This window comes from Amblyomma mixtum, chromosome 3 (assembly GCF_055824585.1).
Source record: "Amblyomma mixtum isolate Tamu chromosome 3, ASM5582458v1, whole genome shotgun sequence".
NCBI lineage: Eukaryota > Metazoa > Arthropoda > Arachnida > Ixodida > Ixodidae > Amblyomma > Amblyomma mixtum.
Window position 1 is genome coordinate 157,169,141 of NC_143014.1, and position 8,808 is coordinate 157,177,948.

An 8,808-nucleotide genomic window follows, 5' to 3' on the forward strand; every position below is an offset into this window, starting at 1 on the left:
TAGAAAGAGATCTTTGCTTGGCGAGTCCCAGGGGACATTGTACATATGACGAAGAAACTTTTTCTGAAAAATGTAGATACGCTGAAGACAGCTAACCGTAGCTGTGCCCCACACTAGATGGCAGTAGTTTAAATAGGAGTAGAAAAGTTAATTATAGAGGAGTAACTTTACTGTTTTTGGAATGACGTATCTGAGCCGACTTATGACTCCGGTTATTTGAGCCAGTTTCGTGACAATATGGTCCGTGTGGTGTTCCCAAGACATGCTGGAAGAAAAAACTACTCCAAGGCATTTAAATTGTTCAACTATGTCTATACGTCGCGAGTTTAGTTTAATCTCGATGGAGGAAGGAAGTACTTTGTTTTTAGGACGAAATATGACAGCTTTTGTTTTCTTCTCATTTATACGCATGTATCTGGATACGGACCACTTTTGTAATTCACTCAAGGTGTCATTGCATTCCCGAACAAGGAGATCAAGATCATTTCCAGTAAAAAAGATGCTAGTGTCGTCAGCGTAGATAATAAATTTAGCGGCGGAGTTAATGTTGGAGATATCATTTAGGTACATATTAAAAAGTAATGGTCCCAATATACTACCCTGGGGAACGCCAGAAGTAACAAGTTTTAGTTCAGATGTCACATTGTCTATGCTTACAGCCTGTTTTCTATGCGAAAGATATGATTTCAGGATCATTTGAGCCAGTCCACGAATACCACAACGCTCCAAGTTTTTCAGGAGTACACTGTGGTTTACTAAATCGAATGCCTTCGAGAAGTCCACGAAGACACCAATAACAAAGGCCTTATTTTCAAACTGTGTTAGTATATATTCCTTTTGTTCGAGTAGTGCTAACTCGGCAGATTTATTTTTACAAAACCCAAATTGATTAGGTGACAAAAGGTCATGTTTATCAATAAAATCAGACAACCGTGTATACAGAACTTTTTCAAAGGCTTTCGAGAAGATTGGGAGTATCGATACTGGTCTATAATTTCCTAAATCATTGCGGTCTCCTTTCTTATACAAAACCGTTACTTTGGCTACTTGCATTTTTTTAGGAAATGTGCCCGTAGTAAAGCATAAGTTAAATATATCTGCAAGAACAGGGGCAATAACTCTTATAACATGCTTGACAGGCCTCACTTGAATGCCGTCAATGTCACAGCTATGGCTGTTATTTAGGCTTTGTACGACTGATATAACCTCCTCTGTCGTAACTGGGTTCAGAAATATTGTGTCCCTATTGTAAGAGCTAAAATAGGTGTTGAAATCACTTGACGGGGTGTTATGGGCAAGGGTGGTAAAAAAGTTGTTGAAGGCATCTGCCAACTCTCTGCCGGATACATCTTTATTATCAAGCTTTAAAGCCCGCGGGGCAGCCTGTGGTTGCTCACGCCTCAGTAAGAAATTCAACCTTGACCACAACAGATCGTGGCCACCATTTTTAATTTCAACTTGTCAGGAAAATTTATAACTGTGCAGGCGGTCGCCTCCTCATGCCAACATACGATGCTTCCAACCAGTGATCTGAAGAGGCTACAGCCTCTGCATGTCGAGTGAGCAACTGTTACGCCCTCTCGATGGCCTCAACACTTTTGTCCATTAGACAGGAGCGTCTACATACCGCCGATCATGCCATGCGGCGGCAGGGCGCTGCTCGCTGTACTGATCTATCACTGCGCGCCAATCAAACGCCCTCTCTTTCGCGAAGGGTTGTCGCGTCGCTCTGGCAGTGGTGCGGCACCGGGCCAGTATTCTCTCTTGATTCGCTCGCAACTGTCCAGCGCCATAGCAGAAGTCGCGCGGTGAAGAGGCAATTGGATCGCAAACACACCATGAGCGCGCGACTGAAATAATCTAGTCACGACCGCCCGCGTGAGTGTGCCTTCCGTCTAGAACTCTGCGTGCCTGCACTGCGAAGAACGTCGATGCACCCCCTCTGTGTCGAATTTAATTTGTGCTGGCTTTTGAGGAAAAAATATATAATTTTCGTTATTTTTATGACGACGAGGGTGCTGTGACAGAGGAACGTTTAGGATGCCTCGATGCCAGCGTCGTCGTTCGAGGGTGATGACACCCATTGTTCAATCACAAGGAGCCATTTTGGGTCATGAATATAGCGTAGACTTTTGCTATGGACATAAAGATTATAAATTTTCACCTTAAATGAGGCTCCGATGTCTGAAAGCAGTACACTTAGACGGTCTCGTCCGTCGAAGAGCCGAAAATGTTGCCTGCCAGAATGATATCGCGATGGCGGAAAGCTGAGTCAGCGCCCCAAAATGGCGTCGGTGTTTTCACCTTGAACGGCGACGGTGGACATCGAGGCACCTTACAGGAACGTTGTTTATACGAGACATGTCCGTAAAGTATTACGCATGATTTTATACATCCGAAACATGTGGCTCGTCTTCATTAATTCGGCCTCCTGCAAGAGGGGACCCTACTGCGCATGTGTAAATCATCTCTCGTTTTCTCTCGTTCCTATCGGCAATGAGACGCCATTGAATTAGGGCCTGTGCCGTTGATGCCGTCGAGTTCGGAAACGACAAGTTATTTGATCAATGGCTTGTTTTTTTTTTCATCAGCTGTTTCCGGCTCGGAGATTCTTTCTCGAGAACTGTTCAAACGATTCGCAAAGCTTTCGTGCATGATAGCTATGAATGAAACATGGGTGGCACTCAGGTACCACAGGTTCTAGGTGAGCCGCAGCTGTGTTGATGCAGATACGCTGTCAAGTCGCTCCACCGTTCTCTGTGATCCGCCGCCACACACACCTCCTCCTTCCGTGGCATATTACAGCCTACCGAGCGCACGGAAAAAGATACAGACCACTTGCGCATGCGCAGTGGAATCTCTTCCAGCAAACGCCTGATCGAGCTGCAAACAGAACGTGCAAGTTTCTAAAAATTAATGATAAACCTGGCCGAATACATTCCGGCCACACCCTCAAATCCTTCATTTACAAGCCTCGTTCGTGATATCGCTCTTTATTAGATAACATTGTTTGTGAGCTTTATTCATTTTTACCGCGGGTTGGAGATTGTGCACTGCGGGTGGCGTTTGGACAGAGCGCCAGCTTACAGGGCTCACATGGCTGTAAAACTGCTGACGTCCGGCTGAAGGAACCTTGTGCCCGGAGCCGTGCATGCTGGGAAACACCCCATGCCATCACCTTACTGTCACTCCTAGCTGGCACTCTTAGCGTTCTTCCAATAATAACAGTCGCAATAAAATCCCAATGAAAAGGTTAGTCTCATTCAGAGCGGAAGGTGACACATATTGTTCTGATCTGCTCGCTTTCTTCTCTTCTCATTTTTTTTAGTTTTTTTTTTCCACGTCATACTGCACTCATGAAGGTCAATTGTTTGATACTCAGAAATCAAGTCCATTGTTCTCGGGCTAATATGTAGGAATCCCAGATAAGTGTAATGTGATCAGAAACTTATTTATCGGCAGAAACAAATTAGGTTGCTTGGGAAGTAGGTTCAAGCATTAATGGCGCATGGAAACCGGTATAGTTTGAGTACGAATCCAAAGTCAGGATTTAGAAAGAACCTAAAGAAGAAGAAAACATTGTACACTAGGCGTTCGCTTCTCGCAAAAGAAGAATAATAAGGAAACACAGAGAATGTTTCATTGCGAATTCTCATTTAGCGTTTCCAGATATCCGCAATAAGAACGCGAACTGAGCCGGGTTGCCTGCGCATTGCAAGCCGAACCTTCGTGTCGTTGCCTTCCTGTTGATGATACGTGGTTGTGAGAATACACTAGCTTTGGGGTCCTTATCCACTCACTGACGCTGGCCGGATGTTAGGCAGACATGAATCTCTGCCGCCCGCACACTGCGGAGTTGGTGGTAAAATGTGGACTCGTTCTTTTTTTCTTTTTCTTTTGTCGCAACGGTCTCAAAAGACGATGGAAGAAGAGGTTCAGAAAGCTCCGAAGGCTGATTGAGTAGTATCTGAAGGAGCATTGTCATGTTACACCTTATATTGACCTATGCCTAAATATTATATTACTTAATAATAGCTAAATATTGCATAATATTCTTCCTTCGCCTTCCTGGCTAGAGCGCTGATTCGAAGCCTGAAAATTCGTAAAACGCTTAACTCTGTTCGGTATATTTGTTTTCCAACAACAATGTACCTGCATGGAATAGCACGCTCCTGCCTGTTAAAAGAGGCAGCAGAAAAATCAGTTGCTCTGTGAACGCTTCAGTTTGAAAAATAAACTAGTAGTTCACCAACTGCCTTTGTGTAGACAACTCGAACAAAATTCTCTCAAGCCCCATCCTTTTCGATGTTCTTCCCAACATATTCGCGCTGTCCTGGCAAAGGTTTTTTTTTTTTTTTTCTCCAGCTCTCCGCTGTCCATTTTGAAGCTCGTGAAGAAAGTGCAGGTGTAGTGTCCGAGTCCGTGCCTTCACCTCAATTTGACCGGCCACGATGCAACGTGAGAGGCAGCGGCGCTGTGTGATCACGAGACTCCCAACACGCTCCGGCATTCCGCAGCCTGCATGGAGCTGAGTACGTGCGCCGTTACTCAATATACTCCTTCTAAACACGCAGCGCTGCCACTCAATTCTCTTTGCTGGCTTCCATTCTTCTCTGCTTTTTTTTTCTTTCTTTTTCAGCGCGAGCGTTGACCGAAATGAGTCCAGCAGCAGTTACGCAGCGCGAGATGGATGGGAGGAGAACGAAGGGGCGCAAACATAAAATGCAGCCTTCTCGTTTATTTCATACCTTAACTCGCACAAACTTAAGCTTATAGTCGGACAGCAGGTGGATGTCGTGGTTGTGGAACCCCAAAAGCAGCTGCCGCAGCTGCGTCGCGCCAGACTTTCCCGCACAACAAAGTCCCCCCCCCCCCCCCCCCCCCCAAGCACTGCACCACCAGCCAGCACCGCAAACCCACGATGCTGGCTGCACGCAGGGCGTCATGTAAAGGATTCCGCTTTCGTGTAGATGCGGTAATAGCGGGCTAGTGAGCAGAAAAATCTTGCAAGCGAGGCTTGCTTTAGCACCCTGTCGTTGTACAGTCGTTATCAGTGCCTGTGTGAGGCGATAGTTTACGGACAGCGTGTTCATGTGCTGGAACGGACTCGTCGAAACAGGCGGGAATTTAATCGCTGATAAGCTTAAGGGAGAAAGCCCGATAGCCCGTCCTGATGCTCTGAGCAAACTATTCAAAGTCAAACCAGGCCCATGCCAGAGGCGTTGGCTTGTGCAGTGCTATAATTTGGAATCGCCTGGGCGAAAAATGATAGTAGGGGGTATGTACCTGTGGGTGCCGGAGCATCGGGCAAAAATCTGCTTAGTGAAGAAAATCAGCCTGACGCATTGCTCTCCCAGCACCCACACCATCAGAAAAAAGAAAAAGAGAGAGCAGTAGAAGTGATAACTACACGCATGAGGAAAGTGTTATGCAAATGCCAGCAGAAATAGTGACAGCGATTAGATAAAAGTGGAGCGACGTAAAGTGAAACGGAACTGAAAACAATGCGTTTAGCGACAAGGAGACATCCGTGCGCTAAGAAGCAGTTCAAAATGCCGCCTAAACTTCTCCCTACGCGTATGTTGTGATATGATAGTTAGGCGTGACAGGAGGCGAACATTGAGTAGGAGTAGTGCATCAGCGTAAAGAGGTACTTACAACCAAGAGTAAATCGGATGCCCCTACCACGAAATCATCGAATAATCCTTGCACATGTCGTGCTAACCAGTCCTTTCGGGAACACCGTAACCAGTAACACGGTTCGCTCTCAAGCCTCAGAAGTCCGACATTGCACTTGGGGTGGCGCAATGAGCAGGTGGCCCGATATCACGGTTGCTCCTAACAAGGCAAGGCCTGCTTGCCTTCAGCCATAAAGCGTGGTTCTGCATTATAACGGCAATCGTTAAGCCGCGACAAACAGCGACAGGCAATTGTTAAAATGTCGTAACATGGTTAGAGTAGCATACATTTTTGTTCAACCGGTCTTCTTATTATTCAGAAGGAGTATCTAGAAGAATCAACGCAGCAACCGCTGTTTTTACCATGGAGGCAAGGCCAGGTATGCGTAAGTGTGCGCAGGCTAGGGCCATATTAGATTGGCAAGGTGGGAGCTAGGTAGGCTACTAGTACGAAAGTACACGGCTAATGTAATAAAAAACGCCTGCGCGAGCTAAAGAGCGACAAAGCGTCCACCGAACTATGAATAAAAGGTGGACAAAAGAAATGTGAGAAAGCTTAATCGGCAGCTGGCTGCCTAAAGATCCAAATCATGCGGTCTAATCCCATCGCTTTGTTGCTGCAGAATAGTCAATATTCGGACCACAGTGTCCTGTACAGCAGTTTCGGGCAGTCCACCAGAGGTGATTCTCATGAGAGCTGGGAGCTACATGCGTCACTTAGGTTGTCCAATCACTGTCCCTTACTCCTTTATAAGGACTCCGCGAACAGCTGCCCATAAAGCGCTTCTATAAGATAGAATGGCTGCTGTGGAAAGCTTCAAAAAGTTACCTCTTTTGCCAGGAGACCTGTTTGGTCCTCGAGGAAGGACACAATCTTTCTCTAGAATAAAGACAGTAAAACGATGGGCAGAGACCGTAGTGAGACCGGGAGTTGTTTTTCGAGCCCGCGACGCGTTTACGGTTGGATATACGACTGGTCCGTAATGCAGGTGCTTCATCCCGTCAGGACGAGATCTTCAGTAAGCACATACTTTGCTCTCCTGTTCAACCATGTAAATCTTGAACTGCTCATGTGCGGTGCCAACTCCTTCGGCGGAGAACGCCCTGTGTGAGTGGAGAAATGGCATGGACAGCACCGCAGCCTTTGGGCTTCGTTCCGGAAACGCAGTGATCGTTGCAGCGGTGCAAATCCTGGCTGGAAAAGCCCAAACTCCACGCGCCGCCGTATGCGGCGTCTTTTTCCCTAGAAGGCGCAGGATAATCTGGCGGTTAATAGGGTGTCGAGAGAGGAAAAGCCCCCAGACTTCCCTCACCCTCTTCAGCTCATCCCCGAGAGTGCCCCCTTGCAATGATCAATCATGGCTCAACCTAGAAGGTGTCTGACCCTTTATTCGATATAGCCCGTGTACCTCACGTCCGTCTATATATAACATTCTCTATGGCCACTAGGAAAACGCGGGAGATATTCGGCTACGGCAAACTACGCCAGCGCCGTTTACTTCGCAGAACGTCCTTCATGCAGCTACCGCTGCAAAAGGCGTTACTCTAGCACCACCAGCTTCGAATCTTTTGTAGCTCTTCTATCGCACGCCGACTGGGGAACCGGTCCAGAATTTGCTGCTTCGGGTGCATCTGGCTCTTCCCTGTTGGCGATTGGAGTGCCCTAAAACACACGCACGCTGTTTGCGTATCAGGCTGTTCGCCAATGTCCCTCCGGCGTACTGCTCAATACACAACTGTGAAAGCGGCCGCTGTCCTCTATTGCCCACTTTTCAGAGAGTGAGTACGTTACTTGGCAAATGTTCGCACTGCAGAAGTGCACGGAAAACACCGAGTGACGCACCACAGGGAGGGAAACCACGCCACTTCGAAAAAGTGAAACAGTCGAGCAGTTAGTTCTAAGCGTTATGGATGGCAGTGTATGATGGCCCGCACGCCGAAGTGACTCCGCCATCATACAAAGCGCGCGCCGCGATTACTAACCTTGCGAAATCGCGCGGATGTGCAATGAATTTCACTTAGCGAGTACTGCTGGCCAGTGTTTCAAGCGTTAGGCGAGAATGAAGAGCAGGCACGGAAGAGTTCCCGGGTGCTACACAGAGAAGCAGCCAGTAAATAAAGGAATAAACGGACTTCCGGTACAAAGCTGAGTTCATACAAAAAGAAGAATGAGGACACAGCAAGCATTTTGCGGAGCATGAAGACGAATATATGCCGCAAGCTTTGCCGGGAACGAGGCCATAATCTGGTTGTCGGCCACATTTGCAGGGGCATTCCATTCAAAGATGGTCTGGGGACGGAACGAGTATACAAAACGTTCTGGTTCTGCACAAGCGCTTCGCAACTTTCCTTGCGCGAAAGCAACGCGTCGTGCTTGTGATTAACAGGCGTAGTGAAAATAATTGTTAGGGTTTTAGGGTAGTTAAACCCAGTAGGCGTGACAAAGCATCTGTTTAGCTTGGTTGGCTCATGGTTTTGCTTTGATAGGTCGTCGGCCCGTCTGGCGATATAGGACTCAGGTTAAGCTCTGACCGAGGTTAAGCTGACCTGATCTGTTCGTGCCGCAGATGAAAATTGATGAAGACGACGACGTGCAATACACAGCGCGAGATTGTGTTGCAGTTAACACGACGCGTGTTCGGCTGCGGCGATAGCCTATAGTGCTCTCGCGCAGCGGCCTGCGAAGCTGATCTGTACGCGCCGCCGCGTGTTCGAGTCCCAGTCGTTGATATTTATTTGGTTTCTTTTTAACTTAGCATGGTGTCGCTGTTACTAGGCAACGGCAAAAGAAAGGTCGAGACAAGTTTCATGGTCGGTGTTGGTGAGCGTGTGAGCCCTTTCTCACTAATACTTTGTTCTCTTCCTAGTTTATTTCCATAATGTCAGTGGAACGCTTTTAATCCGTAATAATGTTGCCGCGTTTCCAGTGGTTTAGTCCTGTATACAGTTTGCAGGAGAACTGTGGTCGACTTATTCTAACCGTAATAAAAAACGAACCTGACCGCTTCATTCAAAATTTTATAGTTTACAGTCGTTAGTTTGAGTCCACGTTCCCAGACAGCCGCTGTAGATTTTATTATCAATCTAGCGAATATTTCACTGACAAATAATTCTATTTATCGTGTAGACT